Raw genomic sequence first — 24,956 nt, forward strand, 5'->3', positions numbered from 1 at the left:
TATCACATACACAGACAACACAAACATTACAGCATACATGGATGACGGGGGGGGGGAGGGGGGGCGCTGTGAAGATTTTTCGCACAGGGCGTCAAAATGCCTAAGGCCGGCCCTGTGCATAGATCACCACCCAGGGTTTAAATACCTGCTCAAGATAAAACCAGCAGGTGAACCCCGGAGTGGATAATTATCAGTAATCAAGCTACATCAGTGAAACCTGTTAAACATAGAACAGGTGCTAATGATACATACACTAAACTGACAGTTTAACACACAGGTAAACAGTTTAACAAATTAGTTCCACACAATCTGATTTAACATTAGCATATAAACAAACATTTAGCGAATTATTTCCACACAATCTGGTTTAATATTAACATATAAAGCTCCATTAAAACTATACACATAATATAAAAGAAATTTATAATAAATTCTATTAGACAGCAAAAATCTAGGTCAGGGGAAAAAAACATCTCCATACAAAGAGAATGCAGTGCAGATGCCCCCTATATTATTGTTACATCTCAATAATATAGCTATATAATTTTCCTCAATGAACCAACTAGATATAGAAAAGGGACCTCAAACTAAAAAAGTTCTATCTCCTCGTTTAGGCCATTGGGTGTGAGGGAGTCTAACCTAAAAATCCATAAGGACTCAGCCCTGATCAGGTGTCTTTTCCTAATAGCAAAATCCCTAGTGGGAGGTATAAACTCTATTCCCATCACTTTAATAGATGCCGGGTCACTATTATGAAACAACTCAAAATGTCGAGCAACCGAAGATCTCCTATCTTTGTTCAATATAGCCAGTCTATGCTCTCTAAATCTAGATTTCAGGGGTCTGGTGGTCTGTCCCACATAATGCTGATTACACGGACAAATCAAAAGGTATACAACAAAGGGGGTACTACATGTAATCCTATGCAATACATACACACACAGACTGCTGAATACATACACACAGTCTGATGAATACACACACACACACACACACACAAGACTGCTGAATACAGAGACTGCTGAATACACACACACACAGTCTGCTGAATACACATGCAGAAAGTCTGCTGAGTACACACACACAGACTGCTGAATACACACACAGACAGACTGCTGAGTACACACACACAGTCTGCTGAATACACACAGTCTGCTGAATACACACACACACTGTTGAATACACACACACATACTGCACTGAGGGGTGCAGTGTATGTGTTTGTGTGTGGAGTGTGTGTGGAGTGATGTGTGTGAGAGGTGTTGTGTGTGTGTGCGTGAGGGGTGCTGTGTGTGTGGGGGGTAGGGGTGCTGTGTGGGGGGGCATGGGAGCTGTGTGGGGGGGCAGGGGTGCTATGTGTGGGCGGTAGGGTGCTGTGTGTGGGTGGTAGGGGTGCTGTGTGTGTGGGGGTTAGGGGTGCTGTGTGTGGGGGGATGGGTGCTGTGTGTGTGGCGGGGCGTAGGGGTGCTGTGTGTGTGGGGTGGGTAGGGGTGCTGTGTGTGGGGGGGGGGGGGGGTAGGGGTGCTGTGTGGGGGGGCATGGAAGCTGTGTGGGGGGGGCAGGGGTGCTATGTGTGGGCGGTAGGGTGCTGTGTGTGGGGTGGGTAGGGGTGCTGTGTGTGTGGGGGGGTAAGGGTGCTGTGTGTGCGGGGGTAAGGGTGCTGTGTGTGCGGGGGTAGGGGTGCTGTGTGTGGGGGGTAGGCGTGCTGTGTGTGGGAGCTGTGTGTGGGGGTTGGGGGAGTAGGGGTGCTGTGTGGGGGGGGGTGAGATACATAAAAAAAAGTATATTAAATTAGTATCCCTGGTGGTCAGGTGGTGGTAAGTATGTGACAGGGAAGCAGCTCTCCTGTCCTCCCGCGCGACGCTGTGTGGAGCGTTGCCATGGTAACATGCGGCAAAGCTCCACAGATTGCTCGCGGGAGGACATGAGAGCTGCTTCTGAGATCCCTCCCCGTGCTTCCGGTCCTCCAGACAAGAAAGCAGAGTAGGCGCCTGCCGTTTTGGATAGAAACAGGGGGGGTAGGAGGGGCGGAGCCTAGCAGCGCATCCGAATAGACACCATTTTCACAGCTCCGAGCGCTGAAAATTTAATCCACCCAATATCTCCGGCATCTTGGCAAAACCAACTGAAAGGAGGGCAGATATCACTGCAGCAAGCCGCCCTGACTCCTCCGATGCCTTTTTTATACACCCCGGGCAAAAAATACCAGACCCGAGGCTCCAAGGCATGCCGCGCTACCAGACACACCTCAGCAGCCTACGGAGGCCTACTGGACTGGGACGAAACAGACTTCTTCTCTCTGCCGACAGGTGATATGGGCAAGAGAAACCAAAATAACTTTGCGACTACCACCAGGACCCAGCACGACATAGGCCTGATGCTGCAACAAACGGCGCCCACGATGGCACCGGCGGCACAGGAGGCCTTACTCACCCGAGAGCCCTCACTCTCAAAGGCTGACAGCGGGACCCCACTCCAGAGCCCGATACCGGCAACCACAGGGTCACTACACCCACAGGAGACAGAAGCTCCAGCAACAAAAAGGGAACTTCAAAATATGCTCACCGACCTCCAAAAAAACCTCTGGACAATGTGGGAGGTGGATCTGGCGGTTCTTAAAACGGAGGTACAGGCCGTCAAAACGCGCACACAGACTGCAGAAAGAAATGTAACGGACCTACAAAAAGACCTTAAAGCACTCAGTGATAAGGTACAGCAATTGCAGAAAATACTAGCTGAAACCAGGGGAGGGCTGGCAGCCTTAGGCCTGGGGGGCAAAACCAGTCAAGTGGCCCATTGCACCACCAAATCAGTTCACCATCCATGCCCACCTTTTTCTGGTTTTATAACGGATATTGATGTTATGCTAATCAGTAGCTCTTTGCCATACCCGCTCCTTCACGGCTCTGACTTTCAATGTTGTCAGAGCACAGGCTGAGAATCTCTGAGCCTGTGCTCTGACTCACTAACTGAGCGCCGGAACCACGAGGGAGAGGATATGATCTGACTGCACCTACTGCTGGTGCGCACCAGTGGACCACCAGCGAATCGTTTAAATTAAATATGCTGGTGTACCCAACTTGTGAGCTGTGTTGGCCGCCGGGCGCCTCTGTTGTCATGGCACCCTGCGTGACCGCACAGCTTGCCCACCCCAACGGCTGGCCCTGCTGACACACACTGATGTTACTACTTAGACATCCCTCAATATTAATACAGAGATGAGAGTAAACACCAATAAACTGTGGAAACAGAGCTGATCCCCCCAAAATGTATAAAGGTTTGCTTAGAGGATTTATTCAAGATTAAATCATGCCTCCTCCTCTCTCCCCCATGCGCTGCTCTGTAGGCTGGGAGGAAGTGAAGAGTAATCACAGTCTCCCAGCACAACTCCACCTGTGGCTGCATGGGGAACAGCTGTTTAATGTAATGCTTGCAGGACGTCCAGCTGCCGCAGAACCTCTTTGTTTCCGTCTCTGCAAAGGGCTCCAGGCACTGCTTGTTGTGAGTGTGAGCCACTGTAAATTAGGGGCAGAGGGCACTTGCACTGCGGTCAAGACGGGTCTGGGCAGGAGGAGAGTGCAGTGCAATCAGTGCACTCCCCTCCTCTGGGTCACCAGTAGACTGGTGCACCTGCCCAGGATCAGAGCCGGTGCAAGGATTTTTGCCGCCCTAGACAAAATATAAATTTGCCGCCCCCCCCATGTGACATCACAATGCCCCACCCATATGATCTGCCATATGAACTAACGCCAGTGCTGCACACAGTGTGTGTTTACATTAAAAAGCCTGCAGGGACCAGCTGAAGACACCAGAACCACTTCATTAAGCTATAGTGTTCCTTTAATGTGAGGTAAATTATAGATTAGTGTCACTAATAATATACTAGATTGCCTACTTACAATTAGATGAGGATGATGATGGGCTGCAGTTTGGCTCCACTGGTCTGATGTAGAACAGGACCTCTGGAGGCTGTTTGCAACTGTGGTCACAAAATTCAACGTTCTGGGAGAATTGGAAGCAGCTCCATTTTTGGGGGGCCTCTTACACAGCTCAAGGTCTGGGCCCCAGTGCCTGACGGTGAGTATTCCCATAAGGCCCACTCATAAGTCCACTTATATGTTCCACCCACCCATGAGCTCGCTCACAGGGAGTGGAGTGTGTAGGGGATGTGTTATGTGTTATCTAATATGTGTGATTATGGTATGTAGTGTATAGGGATACCAGTTTGTGCAGGTGATGCAGTGTGTTTGTGTGTAGTGGAAGCAGTGTGTATTTGTGTATAAGGGATGTATTATGTTTTTCTGGTTGTGTGTGAGGGATGCATTGTGTGAATCTGTGTTTGTATGCATAAGGGATGCAAGGTGTGTGTCTGTATGTGTGTGCATTGAGTGTAAGAGATGCATTGTGTTTCTGTGTGTATGTAAGAAAAACAGTGTGTGTGTGTTTGCATGTGTGTGTAAGGGTTTGCATTGTATGTTTCTGTGTATGTGTGCAAATGATGCATTGTCTTTGTGTGTAAGGGTTGCATTGTGCGTGTGTGTAATGGATGCATTGTGTGTTTCTCTGTGTGTAAGGGAAGCATGTTCTGTTTCTGTGTATGTATAGGGATGCATTGTGTGTTTCTGTGTATGTATAGGGATGCATTGTGTATGTGTGTGTGTGTGTGTGTGTGTGTGTGTGTGTGCGCGTAGTGTTAAAGAGCTCCCTGTCTTGCCCCCTGTCCTATAGAGCTGTCCCTTCTGTCCCTTAGAGCTCTCCCCTGCCCCTTAGTGGTCTCTCCTCTCCCCCACCCTCCCCTAGCGGTCTCTTCTCACACTCACCCACCCTCCCTGTGCTCTTCTCATCCCCCCTCCACCCTCCCTGTGTTCTTCTCACTCCTCCCTCTGTGTGTTCTCACCCCCTTGTATTCTTCTTACTCCCCCCTTGTTCTTCTTATTACTCCCCCCTTCTTCTTACCCCCCTTCTTCTTCTTAACCCTCCTACTTCTTCTTACCCCCTCTTCTTCTTCTTAACCCTCCTACTTCTTCTTACCCCCTCTTCTTCTTCTTAACCCCTCCTTCTTCTTCTTACCCCCTCCTTCTTCTTCTTACCCCCTCCTTCTTCTTCTTACCCCATTCTTCTTCTTACCCCCTTCTTCTTCTTACTCCCCCTTCTTCTTCTTACCCCCTCTTCTTCTTCTTAACCCTCCTACTTCTTCTTCTTACCCCCTCCTTCTTCTTCTTACCCCTCCTTCTTCTTCTTACCCCATTCTTCTTCTTATCCCCCCTTCTTCTAATTACTCCCCACTCTTGTTCTTACCCCCCCCTTCTTCTTCTTACCCCCCTCTTTTTCTTATCTCCCCTCCTTCTTACTTCCCCCTTCTTCTTACCCCCTCTTATTATCCCCCCTCCCCTCTTCTTACTCCCTCTCTTCCCTCTTCTTACTCCCCCCTCCCCTCTTACTCCCCCCTCCCCTCTTCTTACTCCCCCTCCCCTCTTCTTACTCCCCCCTCCCCTCTTCTTACTCTCACCCCTCCCCTCTTCTTACTCTCCCCATCCCCTCTTCTTACTCTCCCCCTCCCCTCTTCTTACTCTCCCCCTCCCCTCTTCTTACTCTCCCCCCTCCCATTTTCTTACTCTCCCCCCTCCCCTTTTCTTACTCTCCCCCCCTCCCCTCTTCTTACTCTCCCCCCTCCCCTCTTCTTACTCTCCCCCCTCCCCTCTTCTTACTCTCCCCCTCCCCTCTTCTTACTCTCCCCCCTCCCCTCTTCTTACTCTCCCCATCCCCTCTTCTTACTCTCCCCCCTCCCCACTTCTTACTCTCCCCCTCCCCTTTTCTTACTCTCCCCCCTCCCCTCTTCTTACTCTCCCCCCTCCCCTCTTCTTACTCTCCCCCCTCCCCTCTTCTTACTCTCCCCCCTCCCCTCTTCTTACTCTCCCCCCTCCCCTCTTCTTACTCCCCCCCCTCCCCTCTTCTTACTCTCCCCCTCCCCTCTTCTTACTCTCCCCCCTCCCCTCTTCTTACTCTCCCCCTCCCCTCTTCTTACTCTCCCCCCTCCCCTCTTCTTACTCTCCCCCCTCCCCTCTTCTTACTCCCCCCTCCCCTTTTCTTACTCTCCCCCCTCCCCTCTTCTTACTCTCCCCCCCTCCCCTCTTCTTACTCTCCCCCCTCCCCTCTTCTTACTCTCCCCCTCCCCTCTTCTTACTTTCCCCCCTCTTCTTACTCTCCCCCATCCCCTCTTCTTACTCTCCCCCCTCCCCTCTTCTTACTCTCCCCCTCCCCTCTTCTTACTCTCCCCCCTCCCCTCTTCTTACTCTCCCCCTCCCCTCTTCTTACTCTCCCCCCTCCCCTCTTCTTACTCTCCCCCCTCCCCTCTTCTTACTCTCCCCCCTCCCCTCTTCTTACTCCCCCCCCTCTTCTTACTCTCCCCCCTCCCCTCTTCTTACTCTCCCCCCTCCCCTCTTCTTACTCTCCCCCCCTCCCCTCTTCTTACTCTCCCCCCCTCCCCTCTTCTTACTCCCCCCTCCCCTCTTCTTACTCCCCCCTCCCCTCTTCTTACTCCCCCCTCCCCTCTTCTTACTCCCCCCCCCTTCTTCTTACCCCCTCCCCTGTAGGTGGCCGAGCTACACTCCGGTCCGCGGTGCCCGGCCGGAGTGATAGGAAGGTGCTCAGTGTGCACCTTCCTGTCAGTCCGGCCGGGTACAGGAAACAGAAACTCCTGTTCCGCGCGGAACAGGAGTTTCTGTTTCCTGTACCCGGCTGGACTAACAGGAAGTGCACACTCAGTGTGCACCTTCCTATCACTCCGGCCGGGCACCGCGGACCGGAGTGCAGCTCGGCCACGCTACAGGGGAGGGGAGGGAGGGAAAAGCAGCTGCAGCCGTTTGAGCGCTCTTTACAGAGCGCTAGGCGGCTGCAGCATTTAAAAGGCCGGCCCGCCGCGGCCGGTCCTAAAAGAATTTCGGGCCCCCCGGCCCAGCCCGCCCCAGGCTGAAACCAATAAACAAGTGCACATACTAGACGACAGGGGCAGGAGAAAGAATATAAAGGTGAGGGGAGTAGCAGAGTCCATACCCCTGGAAGAATTGCCACACTTCATGAGAAGACTGACGACATCGCTACTGCCAGCAAGAGAAGCCAAGTACTTCTCCTTTGATGGGGCATACAGAATAGCCAAATCCCCTAGGAAACTGCACCACGTGACATAATCCTGAGGTGTCAAATGATGTCCAACAAGTTAAGCCTGCTAGCGGCGATAAAAGGAAAGACGCCGTATCACTTTGAGAACTGTAAAATTTCCTTCAACCAAGACCTTAGTAGAGCCACACTACAGTGGCGAAAAGCCATGCAACCCCTCACGCAGACCCTACAAAAAGAAGGACTGACCTACAGATGGGCGACACCGCAAATACTATGGGTCACCAAAAACGGAAAATTCTACAAGGCCACTGACCCTGCAGATGCTCCCGCACTCTTGGCAGCGCTGGACTTGCAACCTAACCCTACACACGAGCCGCTAGATACGCAACCCCGAATAGACACGTCTTCACACGACTCCGGAAGAAGCAGGAGGCCGAAGACCTGAACCAAATAACACTCCTGGCCATCCCATACTGAAGTGGCACATACGTGACTTTCTTAACCACAAAGTTTTGCAATTGTAACACTTCAAGTTTCGCTTAATTTGCCTACTTTTACACACACCAACGCACAGTCACTCTGCTTTGCTGGAACACCCAAAAGACACACACAGCGCTCACACTATGCTCAGGAACTCTCCCCCCCCCCCAATAGTTTCGACGTGCCAAGGAGAAAAAACGAGGGGACAAGGAACCAAACACACAGATAAGGGCCACACGACAGGACTTACAACACCAGTGCTACCTCATAGAGATAGCCCACTCACTGGAGACGAAGCTGGGATGTCACCTGGAACCACGGATCCGCCACCTAGTGGGGCCGACACCACAGAGACACCAACACCTCTCCCTTCTACACAACACCCGAGCGACCTAGACACCGCAAAACTCACTGGCACACAAACTCCGCGGCACCACGCATAGAGGGGGTTTATTAATCCATACATTGACCAACTCGCTACAACCCGACAGTCCAACACACTTCTAAAAATGTGCAGCACACTCACCAGACATAAGCCACAAACATATGATGTTACCTTTGTTGTTTACTCATGTTGTAGACCGAAACGAAAAAATATGTATGTACGTTACATGCAAATCTGCACCAAAAATAAAGAATTTCAAAAAACAGGGGGGTAGGTGCAGCACTTCAGTAATCAGAGAACCAGAGAAGAAATAATAGTGTAGTATTTAAAACTGTAGTGGTGATAAATAAATTAAAAGATGTGCAGTCACACTTTCCTGGAGCTTCAATACAGCTCCAGTGTATGCGCCTGGGCGGAATAATCCCCGCCTATGGATCAAGTGTAGAGGCAATTCTTCAAGTTATAGATGTGGTAGGGGGTATCCTCATAAAAACAAACAAATAAAAATTGTATATGGTGAAGTATGTAGAGCTATGAAGCAAGGGTAGGTAAAAACTATAAAATGTCCACTCACGTGGACTCACTCATGTAATGGAGCCGTAAAACCTGGCTCCTCTGATAGCGCTTGAAGTGGTATGATCCCCACTCAAGGATAGAGGTGTAAAAGTAAGTTCTTCCCTCTGTGTATATGTGGAGATAAACAAACAAAACCACAATAGTGTACACCGTAAAAAAGGAGTGTAAGCAGAAATAAATAATTTAAGCCTACTCACATGCTAATGAGCAAGTTCCAGTTTGCTCAATCCAAAGCGCTTTGGTGGTATGATCCCCACCAGGGATATAGCTCCAAACAATCCAACAGCAGCACAGTATGGTCCAATTAAAAAAAAGTACTTTAATGTTAAAAAAAATATAATAAAAGAAATATAATATATAATAAAATAGTGATAAAAAAGTTATAAACAATACACTTAACGCGTTTCTCCTTGGATAGGCTTTATCAAAAGTGTTTTGAAAACACTTTTGATAAAGCCTATCCAAGGAGAAACGCGTTAAGTGTATTGTTTATAACTTGAAAACACTTTTGATAAAGCCTATCCAAGGAGAAACGCGTTAACTGTATTGTTTATAACTTTTTTATCACTATTTTAAAAACGGTTTAACGCTGAATGGAAGGATGGCGCTAGGGGACTCCGGACACTATAACCACTTCAATGAGATGAAGCAATGACAGTACCTACAGTGTCCATTTCATATTGAAAATGGAGAAGGATCTGACGAGCAAATAACTTCTAAATATGTTTTTAAAACTTATCTTTGCTTTTGAATGATATTGGTATGATCTTGCTAGTGCCATAGTCCCTAAAGCTTGACGTTCCTTTAAATGTAAAAATTCACGGGCATATGAGCAGACACTTCTGCCCTGTGTGCCTTGAATATCCTAGTTAAGCCTCTGGAAAAATCTCTGTTTTTCCAAAATGGGAGAGACAGTACCCAGAAACTCAAAGCACCATAGCACTAGTACAAAGTCTTATCATGGTTATAATACTTAGCATGTCCTTTGTATAACTTCCACCTATTCACCCATGGAAAATATTGATATAAACTTAGCTTTTCGGATACTTGCTTCCCTTAGGTCACCTCCCAACTTGGTGACCATATACAACTATTGCAAACTACAAATCGACCAGGGATTCAGCTTGTATCAAAATTGATGGTTTTTTTCAAGCCCTCAGGTTGCCTCCCCTGTAGTTAGGGGGGTTCCTCCTGTTGTTTGGTTACCACGCCAATTCCAAAATTAGGAAGTCCACACACTCCCAATGGTTGGTAAAAAAGGAAATGTATTGGCTTTGAAGTATAAAGATAAAATAATAAAATACTATTACTGGTACTACGCGTTTCGTCTCCCTTAGGAAACTTCCTCAGGGACCAAATATCAAATTACAGTTAAAACATAAAATCACATACACTGTCAAAACATCAACAAGTGTACAAATAAGCCTGTTTTCCCCTCCCCCCTTAAACCCTTAAATATGCTAAAGCTGGGAGTCCATTGGTGGTGTGGTGGGCGTTGGTACATAATCCTCTTCTCATTGGGCTTCCTATCTGCAGTTGAAAGGTGTCCCAGCTGTTTCCATTTCATTGAATCTTTTTTTCGCGGTAAAATTTTCTTATCCGCCTTCACTTCCGGTTCGGCGCACTTCCGTGCGTTCCACTGTGGCTTGATAAAAATGGCCGTGCGTTCCATTGGATTCAATGACCTGTGTTTGAATTATTGCCCTCTGGTGGTCGCCAGAGGTAATGTCATGGATTTACATGATATTACAGTCCATTTAAAAGCATATAAAGGAAAGGATACAATATGTTGATTTATATTCTTTTTTTCAAATCATACATACTTTCACCAATTATTTGAAACCGAGGGAGGAGGTGACAACACATTCGAATCGGTTTGCTCCTCTCTCGGTGGAAACACCACCAAAACGGAAAATAATGGAGGAGTACACCAATCCTTTGAGAAGGGAACATATCTCCCCTCACAAGAGGTAGAGAAAGGCATTTTTAATATCTCAGGAAAGCCATTATCTAAACAAGAGATTAATTTGCTAGAAAAAGGTATGAAATTTGCCACAAATCAAAAAGCCAACGATTTCAATTTGTATATTGATTTAAAAAAATACATTAGAAATCTAACAGTTAAGAAATTTTTTGCAATTCACGCATCGGATAACAACGCGCACACATTTTCATGCGGTGGGTTAGATGGCGCCTATTGATGATGCGGGGTCGGCTAGACCACCTATGCAGGGGGCCCCGTACATTGGATTGGAGATAGCAGGTTTATTGGATAAGAGTACATGCCCTACATTCCAATGAACATGGGAGATATATTAGCCTGATGGGTATATAAGAGGTGATCGATTTCTTCTTGTTTAATTAAACTTAAATCAACAAGGTGAAGCACCATAAACATCTACAATCCTATGGCTAAAGAACACTTATTTGATATGAAACCTCCAAGATGGTCTCTAATGTTGCTCTTTTTGCATACGTACTATGCCTGTTACTATTATATGTGTTCTTATATATGACATTGTATTCCATAATATTTCGTTATTTCCTATTGTTTTCTAATGCCTGTGGTGTCTTGCCTTGTAATAAATAAAGAATTTAAAAAAAAGACATTTTTTGAAACATCCAATATATTATCAACAGGGGGAACCCAAGGAGTCTTAAAACCCTTAAAGAAAGAGATGAGATTATCATCAAAGAAGCGGACAAGGGGGGAGAAATAGTGGTAATGTCCACGGAATATTATATGAAAGAAAGTAATAACATCTTACAAGATATAAAACCATATAGAAAATTGGACAGTGACCCCACTTCAATATTCAATTCTAAACTGAACAAATTATTAGTGACAGGAAAAAAATTTATTTCACAAAAACTTTTTGAATTTTTATTTAATAAATATCCCACGATTCCAATATTTAATTTTATTCCCAAAATCCATAAAAAGTTACACACTCCCCCGGGAAGACCTATCATTAGTGGGATAGATTCCATAACGGCCAATCTATCCGCCTTCATGGATTCATATCTTCAACCATATGCTCAAAAGGCTTTATCCTACACGAAAGATACTAAATCATTTTTACAGGAAATAGAAAATTTAGAGTGGCAGGAGAATTATAGTTGGGCCACGTTGGACGTGGCATCTCTCTACACGGTGATAAGTCACACTTTGGGGTTAGAAGCAATCAACCATTTCATGAGTAAAGACAAAGATCTGTCTAATCACACAAAAAATTTCATTTGGAAAGCAGTAGAATTTATTTTGAAACACAATTATTTTTATTTTGATGGGTGTTTTTATTTACAGACCACGGGGATCGCCATGGGCACCAGGTTCGCCCCCAGTTATGCTAACACATACATGAGGAGATGGTAAGATCTCTTTGTGTGGTGTGGGCATGACTGGGTGGCGGATCTGGTGCTATGGCGGAGGTTTATTGATGATGTGTTGATTATTTGGAAAGGCACACACACGTCGTTTGTATCTTTTGTAGGTTATCTAAACGATAATGATTACAACTTAAGTTTTTCACCAATTTGGAACAAGAACAAAATACACTTTCTAGATTTGACTTTGTTTGGAGAAGGAAGTGAGATAAAAACTAAATGTTATTTTAAGCCGACAGATGGGAACAGTTACGTCCACAAAAAGAGCTGCCACTATCAACCATGGTTGAGGGGGATTGCAAGAGGACAACTGACAAGGGTGAGACGTAACTGTTCTCATCCCGGCGATTTTATACAACAGGCAGATCATATAAAGAAAAAGTTGGTTAAAAAAGGTTATCACAAGAATTCAATAGATAAGGAAATTAGAATTATGTCAGGAAGAGAAAGGGACACATTACTACAAGATAAAATAAAATGTAAGCAGGATAGAGAGAGATTTCGTACAGCTTTTATAACTCAATATAATACGGATCACTTTAAAATTAAGAAAAGTTTGGAAAGATATCGGCCAATCCTGGGAGAGATATTGCCGAAAAAAACAACATTAATATATAAAAAAAACAAAAATTGGAAAAATCTTTTGGCTCCAAGTTATGCCATAAAACAAAAACAAGAACTACAAAAAAAGCAAGTAAAAGGGTTCAAAGGATGCAATAGATGTAAAGAATGTTCTACGGTTAATTTGGGAAATAATACACATTTTAAAAGTAATATCACAGGGGAAATTTTTTTTTATTGGCTGCCTCACGGACTATGTAGTTTATTTACTACAGTGTCCGTGCGATAAGCAATATGTAGGTCGAACAAAAAGGGCTTTTAAAATCAGAGCAATGGAACACATTAACAACATCAAAAAAGATTTAAAATCCCATTCAGTACCGACCCACTGTAAAGCCTGCCCTTTGTTTGATTTAAAGAAATTAATTTGTATAGCCATAGAAAAAATGTCCCCGTATTGGAGGGGAGACAATAGAGACCAAAAGCTGGCTCACAGTAATAGTAATAGTATTTTATTATTTTATCTTTATACTTCAAAGCCAATAAATTTCCTTTTTTACCAACCATTGGGAGTGTGTGGACTTCCTAATTTTGGAATTGGCGTGGTAACCAAACAACAGGAGGAACCCCCTTAGCATGTCCTTTTACATATTTTTTTTGTACTGTGTTGTGTGCCAACTGAGAAAGTACTATTTACCAATTAGATAAAAGAATGAAAGGTACAATTAAAAAAAATAAAAAAATAAAAAAAATAAAAATGGGGGGAAAAGTTGTTTCGTTGTATAATTCCAATCACTCAATAAAATATATGCAGGAATATCACATAGATCCCAGTCAAGCACTAACCATTAGCCACCAGGGACTGATAATTCACTGCAGCCTTCTCAGAACATTTCCAGTAAAAAAATATAAGTTGCATTTTTAGTTGAGTTTTGGGAAACCACTTAAAGCATTGCTTTTGTTTGATTTGTTCATTGCAAACAGCTGAAAGGCTGTACATTTTGACAATAAACCTGATTTTCAATGGGGGTTGAATAAATTTATATCATTAAAAAGGACAAAAAAAAAAAAAAAAATATATAAAAGTATATAGCCTAATAATTATGTATAATAGCATAATACAAGAATCAGAATCTTGCTATAATATACCACAGGAGGGTAGTAAAAAACTGCAAAAGGCTTTCAAGCAAGCAAGCAAAAAAAAAAAAAAAAAGCATAATTACAGTGCTTTATTTGGTTTGCGAGTGCACTCTTTAACCCCTTAAGGACTGAGCCAAATGTACACGTTGTGATCAAAACAAAACCTCGCATTTGACTATTTGTCTGTTCATCCATAATTCACCTCTTTCATGGTATGTGCACCCACACTTATTATATATCATTTTAACTGTGAATGTCATAATACTGTTTGCTTTTACTGCAATAAAATATACATATTTGTATTCAGCGATGTCTCAGCGATGTCTCACAGTACCCCTATATACAGGTTTTATGGTGTTTTTGGTTAGTTACAGGGTCAAGTATAGCATGTTGCATTTTTCAGTTTTTTTCACATTGAAATTCGCCAGATTGGTTACGTTGCCTTTGAGACCGTATGGTAGCCCAGGAATGAGAATTACCCCCATGATGGCAGGGCCAGATTAAGAGCCCAATGGGCCTGGTGCTGACAATTATGATGGGGCCTAATTACAGAATGTTATCGACCAAAAACACTAAAACAGTCATACCTCCCAAATGTCATGTATCTGATGGAGATGGTGTTGGAGGGAAACTCAAAGGATGCAGCTATAAGAATACTTATACTCTATGCTAATCTCTCTCTAATTTATGCTTTCATCTTTCAAGGAAATCCATACCCCCTAACAGCAGTGTCCAGTGAAGCAGGAAGTCAATGGGCGGGGTAAAAGGGTGGGCCACTGACGCGAATCACGTGACCAGAACTGCCAAAAGAGGCGAGCATGCCCAAAAAGGGGGCATGTCTGTCCAAAGAATTGGACGCCCAGTCCCCTAGTCTTCCAGTGTCTCAGTGTCCTCATTTCTCCCTGTGTCACCATGTCTCATTGTTTCCTTTGTCACTAGGATACTGGGGGACACTGAGAGACATGTGGACACTGAAAGGCATGTGGACACTGGGAGGCATGGGGACACAGAGACACACTTGGGACACTGGCTGGGAGACATATGGACACTGGGAGACATATGGACACTGGGAGACTAGGCACACTGGGAGACATGTGGACACTGGGAGACAGATATTTGGGGACAATGAGACTCTAGGGACACTGAGAGACATGGGGACTCAGACACTGAGACTAGGGGACACTGGGAGCCGCGGGGACACTGAGACACTAGGGACACTGGCTGGGAGACATGGGGACACTGAGACACTAGGGACATTGGCTGAGAGACATGGGGACACTGGGAGACATGGAGACACTGTGTGTTCCTAGTGTCTCCCTATGTCTCACAGTGTCCCCTAGTGTCTCAGTGTCCCCTAGTTTCCCTGCTGCCTTCCCCCCCCCCATCCTTCACTTCCCTGAGCTGTTGTCTGTCTGCAGACTGGGAGCTGCTGTCTGAACTCTCTGTGCTGTGTAGCTGCTGCCCCGTGGGTCAGTGAGTAGAGAGAGGCAGAGAGGGGTATGCTGTAACTTCCTATCCCTGCCTCTGTCCACACACAGTGACCCCTACTGGCTGGTGCTGGTATTGCAGAGTAATCTCTGTTTATAATGAGAAAAATATCTGCATTTGTAATGCCGGTATTACTGCAACACCGGCACGGCCAGGCAGCCCCAAATACCGGCTGTGCTGGTTAAATACCAGTCAGGTGGCAAACCCAAGAGTAGTGTGTGGGGGTGTGTGTAAAAAAAAAAAAAGAGCTGCAGCTCTATCAGCCCCTATGTTAATCCGGCCCTGCATGATGGCATACCATTTGCAATAATGGACAACCCAAGGTATTGTAAATGGGGTATGTCCAGTCTTTTTTAGTAGCCACTTGGTTACAAACACCGGCCAAAGTTAGTGTTAATATTTGTGTGTGAAAAATGCAGAAGACTAATTTGAACGCCAATTTTGGCCAGTGTTTGTGTCTACTATTGCAAATGGTATGCCATCATGGGGGTAATTTTTATTCCTGGGCTACCATACAGTCTCAAAGGGAACGTAACCAATCTGGCGAATTTCAATGTGAAAAAACTGAAACGCAAGCCTTATATTTGACTCTGTAACTTTTGAAAACCCCTTAAAACCTGTACATGAAGAGTATTGTTCTACTCGGGAGACTTTGCTGAACCCAAATATTAGTGTTTCAAAACACTTAAACGTATCACAGCATTTATATCGTCAGTGTAAGTGCCATTCGTGTGTGAAAAATGCAAAAAACTTTCACTGACTATATAATTGCTGTGATACGTTTTACTGTTTTTAAACACTAATATTTGTGTTCAGCGAAGTCTTCTGAGTAAAACAGAACCCCCCATGTACAGGTTTTATGGTGTCTTGGAAAGTTACAGGGTTAAATATAGTGCTAGCAAATTAAATTCCCTGGACTTTCAACCTGGGTTGTCAGGCAGGTCGCACAAATTGTAATTAATAAAATGACTTAATTATGTAAAAATATTACATAAATATATACATAGATTTATTATATATTTACGTATGTATATATATATAATTTGTTAAAATTACATATATATATATATATATATATATATATAGTGTTCAAGTAGAGATTGTAGCCGTATTAGTCCAGTGATGTAGATGTAAAAAACAGATAAAATTTGTATCTTGTAATACCTTTTTTATTGGACTAACAGAATTTTTTAATGACAAGCTTTCGGGATAACCTCCCTTTCTCAAGTCTGAAGCATTTCTGAGCAAGACGACACATAGAATTCAAAGTTGAGTTGTGATACAGGGGTTAAAGCTCTTCAGAAAGATATTTATGACCCTCTACAAAGATGGTGTCTATTTTCTACCAAACCTGTGTCTTATCTACACTCATGTCGCTTTAACCCCTGTATCACAACTCAACTTTGAATTCTATGTGTCGTCTTGCTCAGAAATGCTTCAGACTTGAGAAAGGGAGGTTATCCCGAAAGCTTGTCATTAAAAAATTATGTTAGGGAGGGGCGGGGCCTGACCGCTGCAGGGAGAGGACGCAGACCTGGTTAGCTCCTGCCCTACAGCAACAATTAAGCTGAATTAAACCACCTAAACGGGACCTAATCGGCCCAAAAAGGCTACCAACCGGCAGGTGACATCAAGGGGCACACAACTATGCCACCCAAATGACAGAACTGGTATACACCACCTGCCCTACCTATGAGGCCTACACGCGTGGTCGGCGCAAGGGAGACGGCCGCTCCCCCGCTGACCCCCACAGCTGGCAAGCGGAGACCAGACCCTCGTTCCCCCCCTCTGGTGGGGGTTATCCCGGTCTACCCTCGAGAGACCCTGGCACGACCCGGCGAGAAAGCTGAGGAGACACAGGGTCCTACAACAAGCGATGGCACTACACCTAAAATGGCGGAGACCGCATGCTCCCCCTGTACTCACAGCGAGCAGCAAGACATAGGGCACCGGCTGGACAGGGCCTTCCAGGCTTTCTGGGACAAGCTGGAAGCCCTTATGTTCCCGGAGAGCACTAGGGCAGTACCTGCCATCAAGCCACATACACACCCAAACGAGACCGCACCGGTGCAGGCACAGACATCCCAAGTAGAAGGGTGGCAGCAGCGAGACACTCGCCAGCAGCTGGAGACCGAGGACCGGTCAGATGGCAATAGGAGAAGGCAAGTAATCGAGCAGAGGCACACTAACCTGACCTCCCACCAGCCTCACAGTGAGGGCTTGTCCCCAACGAACAAGGCAGAGGTGCTAGAGGAGAGGGAGACCTTACAGCATGTACCCCCACCAGCGACAGTTAACTTTACCGCCAAGTACAGCGCACTTACAGCGGAGACTTTACACGCACGTCCTGCAGTGAAGCCACAACAGCACCAAGTACAAGCCAGAGAGCTCACCTCAACAGCAGTACCAGGGAGTACCCCTCCAGCGACAGTCCCTACCTGCAGACCCACAATAAATCGGGACAGCCTGCAATGCTCAGCTTGGAAACAAGACTCTGTGCACCTCCGGTCGGGAATTGGTTAACCTGTCCTCACCGCGTGGACTTAATGGCCATCCACCTTACCCACTGTAAAACAGGGGATATGGCACTCAATTCACCTGGAAAATGAACGCTATCCTGTCTCTCACCACCTTTTATTTTCTCATGTGATGCATATGTACAGCATATACAGTACTGGCAAGTATACACCCACAACTCATTCAGCGTGTCCTAAAGTATACAGCATAATGCTACCTATATTGCTCTACTTTACTTTAGAAAGCACCCATATGTGGAATACCACGGCACACACACACACAGCTCTTAGGTGAAATGGTGTCTCACTGTGTGCTCATAGATAAATGCAACATACCCTGCCAAGCTACTCACACACATGAATAAGCCTGTTAGCTAATTGTCTTAATCAACTTGATGTTTTCTTTAATCTAAGTTTCAACGTTCTCATATAGTCACACAAGTTTAGGTGATCCACACTGACCGCTTCATATGTATTGTTGTAATGTGTAACATGTCTGCTTAATTTACAATCAGAACAACTTTACATGTTTCAGCCTAGCATCTGACACAGCATATTAACCTACTGCGTAGAAAACAAAAGCGTTGTTTTTATATGTTATGTTTCTCAATCTCTCTAAGCTATGTACATCATTAATGTTTTATCCTGTTTATATAACTACTAAAAAAAAGTGCAATGTCAATAATGCCATGTAATAATGCGTGTTTGCAAACTTGAATGCACCAGCTATTGTGGCAGTGTAAATTCACATGTTAATCTTATGCACGAACAAAAATAAAGAATTAAAAAAAAAAAAAAAATTATGTTAGTCCAATAAAAAAGGTATTACAAGATACACATTTTATCTGTTTTTTACATATATATATATATATATATATATAGATAGATATATATTCATATATATATGATCTCAATTATGTGTCTGTTAGTCCACCCATTGTACAGCGCTACGGAATTTGTTGGTGCTATATAAATAATAAAATAATAATTAGGGGGTGCATTTAATATGAAAGAGGTGAATTACGGTTGGCAGACATATAGCGCAAATGCCAGGTTTTGTTTACGTTTTGTTCTGTTCACAACTTGTACATTTGGCTCAGTCCTTAAGGGGTTAACCATTCTTGTAGAGTTGTATTTGTGAGCAGTGTTTGTAAATTTGAATGTAAGCATGTTTTTGTATAGAGTATATGTGTACATGTCGGTGTGTATTTGTATGTACTGTTACCATTGGAATGCAGTGGTGTACTTGTGTGTAGTGTTTGAATGCAGGGGGGTGTGTTCGTATGTAATGTTGGCTTTTAAATGCAGTTGTTCTTTTGTGTATTGAGTTGGTGGTTGTATATAATTTTAGTGTTTTAATAAAAGGGTGTGTTTGTATGTAACATTTGTAATTGCATGCAGCGGTGTGTTTGGTTGCAGTGTTGTCTTTTAAATGCAGATGTACATTTGTGTGTAGTATTGGTGAGTGAAGGGTGTGTTTGTATGTGATGATTGTGTTTGCAGCGGTGTGTTTGATTGCATGGATGTATACAAATACATACTAACACATATATACATACACATTGACAAGCAGATACACACAAACACACTAATACATGCCCACACCTGGACATATGCACATACCTTGACACACAGCTACACACAAACAAACTGATACATGCACACATCTTAAAACACAGATACACACTAATACAAGCACCATGGCATATACACTCACACACTTGGACACACAGATACACACACTTTGATACAGACACTGTCACAGATATGAATACACACACACACAGGTTTACATGCAGGGGTGTATTTGTGTGCAGTGTTGGCGTTGGAATGCTGGAATGTATGCATTGCCACATACACACAGGAACAGACACACATGCAGTGGTGTATTTGTGTGCAATGTTGTTGGAACGCAGGGGTGTATTTGTGTGCAGTGTTGGCATTGGAATGCTGGGATGCATGCATTGCCACACGCATAGATACACACTTACACATACTGACACACACACACACACACATATATATATATATATATATATATATATATATATATATATATATATGTGCTCACACACGCAGGTACACATAAACTTTGACACACAAGTACACATACACACAGATGTACATGCACAGACTCACAAACACATATAGCCAGATACACAGCTAGATACACAGCCACAGTCAGATATAAAAGAGTAAAAAATGGGTCGCAAGAGAATACTGAGAACGGGCAGCAACTGAAATAGCCTGCCCTTCGGTCGGTCACCGCTCAGTTCTCAAGCTGTTTTTTGCTCATCTTGTGCCATTACAGAGAGAACTTCTCTGAAACATATCAGACTGGTCCCACCCATACGGGCAGTCCAGATCCGAAATGCCAGCAAGTTCCCTCTGCACAAGAGACACAGCAACCCCAGACGATCGTTTCAGCCTTGTAAGGCATCATCAGTGAGGCATAGCTGATGTCTCCCTAGGCACCGTGAGCAAGGGGTCCACGTCTGGATTATCCCTTAAACTTGTGGAGAGTAAAAAATGGGTCGCAAGAGAATACTGAGAACGGGCAGCAACTGAAATAGCCTGCCCTTCGGTCGGTCACCGCTCAGTTCTCAAGCTGTTTTTTGCTCATCTTGTGCCATTACAGAGAGAACTTCTCTGAAACATATCAGACTGGTCCCACCCATACGGGCAGTCCAGATCCGAAATGCCAGCAAGTTCCCTCTGCACAAGAGACACAGCAACCCCAGACGATCGTTTCAGCCTTGTAAGGCATCATCAGTGAGGCATAGCTGATGTCTCCCTAGGCACCGTGAGCAAGGGGTCCACGTCTGGATTATCCCTTAAACTTGTGGAGAGTAAAAAATGGGTCGCAAGAGAATACTGAGAACGGGCAGCAACTGAAATAGCCTGCCCTTCGGTCGGTCACCGCTCAGTTCTCAAGCTGTTTTTTGCTCATCTTGTGCCATTACAGAGAGAACTTCTCTGAAACATATCAGACTGGTCCCACCCATACGGGCAGTCCAGATCCGAAATGCCAGCAAGTTCCCTCTGCACAAGAGACACAGCAACCCCAGACGATCGTTTCAGCCTTGTAAGGCATCATCAGTGAGGCATAGCTGATGTCTCCCTAGGCACCGTGAGCAAGGGGTCCACGTCTGGATTATCCCTTAAACTTGTGGAGAGTAAAAAATGGGTCGCAAGAGAATACTGAGAACGGGCAGCAACTGAAATAGCCTGCCCTTCGGTCGGTCACCGCTCAGTTCTCAAGCTGTTTTTTGCTCATCTTGTGCCATTACAGAGAGAACTTCTCTGAAACATATCAGACTGGTCCCACCCATACGGGCAGTCCAGATCCGAAATGCCAGCAAGTTCCCTCTGCACAAGAGACACAGCAACCCCAGACGATCGTTTCAGCCTTGTAAGGCATCATCAGTGAGGCATAGCTGATGTCTCCCTAGGCACCGTGAGCAAGGGGTCCACGTCTGGATTATCCCTTAAACTTGTGGAGAGTAAAAAATGGGTCGCAAGAGAATACTGAGAACGGGCAGCAACTGAAATAGCCTGCCCTTCGGTCGGTCACCGCTCAGTTCTCAAGCTGTTTTTTGCTCATCTTGTGCCATTACAGAGAGAACTTCTCTGAAACATATCAGACTGGTCCCACCCATACGGGCAGTCCAGATCCGAAATGCCAGCAAGTTCCCTCTGCACAAGAGACACAGCAACCCCAGACGATCGTTTCAGCCTTGTAAGGCATCATCAGTGAGGCATAGCTGATGTCTCCCTAGGCACCGTGAGCAAGGGGTCCACGTCTGGATTATCCCTTAAACTTGTGGAGAGTAAAAAATGGGTCGCAAGAGAATACTGAGAACGGGCAGCAACTGAAATAGCCTGCCCTTCGGTCGGTCACCGCTCAGTTCTCAAGCTGTTTTTTGCTCATCTTGTGCCATTACAGAGAGAACTTCTCTGAAACATATCAGACTGGTCCCACCCATACGGGCAGTCCAGATCCGAAATGCCAGCAAGTTCCCTCTGCACAAGAGACACAGCAACCCCAGACGATCGTTTCAGCCTTGTAAGGCATCATCAGTGAGGCATAGCTGATGTCTCCCTAGGCACCGTGAGCAAGGGGTCCACGTCTGGATTATCCCTTAAACTTGTGGAGAGTAAAAAATGGGTCGCAAGAGAATACTGAGAACGGGCAGCAACTGAAATAGCCTGCCCTTCGGTCGGTCACCGCTCAGTTCTCAAGCTGTTTTTTGCTCATCTTGTGCCATTACAGAGAGAACTTCTCTGAAACATATCAGACTGGTCCCACCCATACGGGCAGTCCAGATCCGAAATGCCAGCAAGTTCCCTCTGCACAAGAGACACAGCAACCCCAGACGATCGTTTCAGCCTTGTAAGGCATCATCAGTGAGGCATAGCTGATGTCTCCCTAGGCACCGTGAGCAAGGGGTCCACGTCTGGATTATCCCTTAAACTTGTGGAGAGTAAAAAATGGGTCGCAAGAGAATACTGAGAACGGGCAGCAACTGAAATAGCCTGCCCTTCGGTCGGTCACCGCTCAGTTCTCAAGCTGTTTTTTGCTCATCTTGTGCCATTACAGAGAGAACTTCTCTGAAACATATCAGACTGGTCCCACCCATACGGGCAGTCCAGATCCGAAATGCCAGCAAGTTCCCTCTGCACAAGAGACACAGCAACCCCAGACGATCGTTTCAGCCTTGTAAGGCATCATCAGTGAGGCATAGCTGATGTCTCCCTAGGCACCGTGAGCAAGGGGTCCACGTCTGGATTATCCCTTAAACTTGTGGAGAGTAAAAAATGGGTCGCAAGAGAATACTGAGAACGGGCAGCAACTGAAATAGCCTGCCCTTCGGTCGGTCACCGCTCAGTTCTCAAGCTGTTTTTTGCTCATCTTGTGCCATTACAGAGAGAACTTCTCTGAAACATATCAGACTGGTCCCACCCATACGGGCAGTCCAGATCCGAAATGCCAGCTAGTTCCCTCTGCACAAGAGACACAGCAACCCCAGACGATTGTTTCAGCCTTGTAAGGCATCATCAGTGAGGGAGATATCAGCTATGCCTCACTGATGATGCCTTACAAGGCTGAAACGATCGTCTGGGGTTGCTGTGTCTCTCGTGCAGAGGGAACTTGCTGGCATTTCGGATCTGGACTGCCCGTATGGGTGGGACCAGTCTGATATGTTTCAGAGAAGTTCTCTCTGTAATGGCACAAGATGAGCAAAAAACAGCTTGAGAACTGAGCGGTGACCGACCGAAGGGCAGGCTATTTCAGTTGCTGCCCGTTCTCAGTATTCTCTTGCGACCAATTTTTTACTCTCCACAAGTTTAAGGGATAATCCAGACGTGGACCCCTTGCTCACGGTGCCTAGGGAGATATCAGCTATGCCTCACTGATGATGCCTTACAAGGCTGAAACGATCGTCTGGGGTTGCTGTGTCTCTCGTGCAGAGGGAACTTGCTGGCATTTCGGATCTGGACTGCCCGTATGGGTGGGACCAGTCTGATATGTTTCAGAGAAGTTCTCTCTGTAATGGCACAAGATGAGCAAAAAACAGCTTGAGAACTGAGCGGTGACCGACCGAAGGGCAGGCTATTTCAGTTGCTGCCCGTTCTCAGTATTCTCTTGCGACCAATTTTTTACTCTCCACAAGTTTAAGGGATAATCCAGACGTGGACCCCTTGCTCACGGTGCCTAGGGAGATATCAGCTATGCCTCACTGATGATGCCTTACAAGGCTGAAACGATCGTCTGGGGTTGCTGTGTCTCTCGTGCAGAGGGAACTTGCTGGCATTTCGGATCTGGACTGCCCGTATGGGTGGGACCAGTCTGATATGTTTCAGAGAAGTTCTCTCTGTAATGGCACAAGATGAGCAAAAAACAGCTTGAGAACTGAGCGGTGACCGACCGAAGGGCAGGCTATTTCAGTTGCTGCCCGTTCTCAGTATTCTCTTGCGACCAATTTTTTACTCTCCACAGTCAGATATACACACCACAGCTAGATACACACACAAACATCCAGATACACATACAGCCATACACACAGTAAGATATACACACAGAGCCAGATAAACACACACATATAGCCAGATGCACTGACTCAGACCCAGGTTCACACACGTGTCAATTTACATCATATTTTAGTCACCCTCTTTTCTCCTTACCTTTTTGGTACAGAAGGGTGGCTTCCCTGGGGTCCAGTATGAGCTGGATGGCCAAGGCTGATGGGAGTCTGACTTCCTCAGTCCCTTTCCTCCTCCTGTGTATGCCTCCTCCACCTCCCCAGCGGCACTTTGTTACTTGGGAGGAATTGATCTCACTTTTCAGGCAACATGAAAGGGGCCCATGTCGGAGCACTCTTAAAGGGCTAAGGGCCCCTGATTACATCAGGTGCTGCAGTCCACAGGGTTTGGATCCCAGCAGGGGTCCCATGGGGCCCCCCAGGAGTAACTGGGCCTGGGGCAGCTGTCCCTTTTGCCCCCCTTTAAAGACGGCCCTGCTCAGACTACCTCCAGAGTATATGCAGAATATCTTCCGTAGCAGCAGCCAAGCTAATTTCTCCACCCCTTATATAACTCCTAAAGTCACCACCCCCTAGGAATGTTTAACATCTGAGTGGACCTATGCTTGTTAACCTACATTAGCTAACAGGAAATTACTGCTGTAACAGTTAAAAAGAAAGATCTCGGATTGATTCAAACATGAAGGTGTCATTATACAGGTTATAAAAACCTGTTTTCACTACACGAACAACTAGTCCTTCTGGCCCAATTATTGTGTGAATAATTAAAATCTTCAGTTAATAAATCTTACCCAGATCTGCAGCTTTTTAATTTGTACTAACAGATTATTATCTTTCTCATCATTATTATATTTGTGGTCTCGTTACATTTCCCTACCATACGAGTATTGTTCATTTTGCTGTATCATCATTTCTTAATTTTTTTCTTCTTCAGTTTAACAATTATTATTGTTTTACATTGTGTTATGGTTGATGTGCTTTAATGCATTACAGAAAGAGGAGGCTTACACCTTCAGGAGGTATTAACAGATTACATCAGCAGAAATGTTATGGAGAATACATCTAATAGAGTGAGGCAGAGTAATACAGTGGATGGCCTTGGGAATCTTTAACTCTGTACGTTGTTGAAACCATTCACATTTCTACCTGTTGGTAGTTGTACTTTGGAATTTAGCGTATTTCTATGATTACAATATCTGTCTCCCTACACATCAGGTCAGTCCCGTCTCTTTCCCCACCCCTCCTCTGGGGTTACCACTA

The 24,956-nt window shown here is 45.3% G+C and overlaps 1 protein-coding gene across 1 annotated transcript in view; it reads right to left on the minus strand.

Annotated features, from left to right (window-relative positions):
- ABHD6 (abhydrolase domain containing 6, acylglycerol lipase) overlaps nucleotides 1–23,887 on the minus strand; it is a 73,903-nt gene extending 50,016 nt beyond the window's left edge. Inside the window, exon 1 of the mRNA XM_063427563.1 lies at nucleotides 23,839–23,887. The gene's annotated coding sequence lies outside the window, so the exon portion shown is untranslated. The remainder of the gene's footprint in view (nucleotides 1–23,838) is intronic.
- Between the last annotated feature and the right edge of the window lie 1,069 nt (nucleotides 23,888–24,956).

Source organism: Pelobates fuscus, chromosome 7, assembly GCF_036172605.1.
Source record: "Pelobates fuscus isolate aPelFus1 chromosome 7, aPelFus1.pri, whole genome shotgun sequence".
Taxonomy (NCBI): domain Eukaryota; kingdom Metazoa; phylum Chordata; class Amphibia; order Anura; family Pelobatidae; genus Pelobates; species Pelobates fuscus.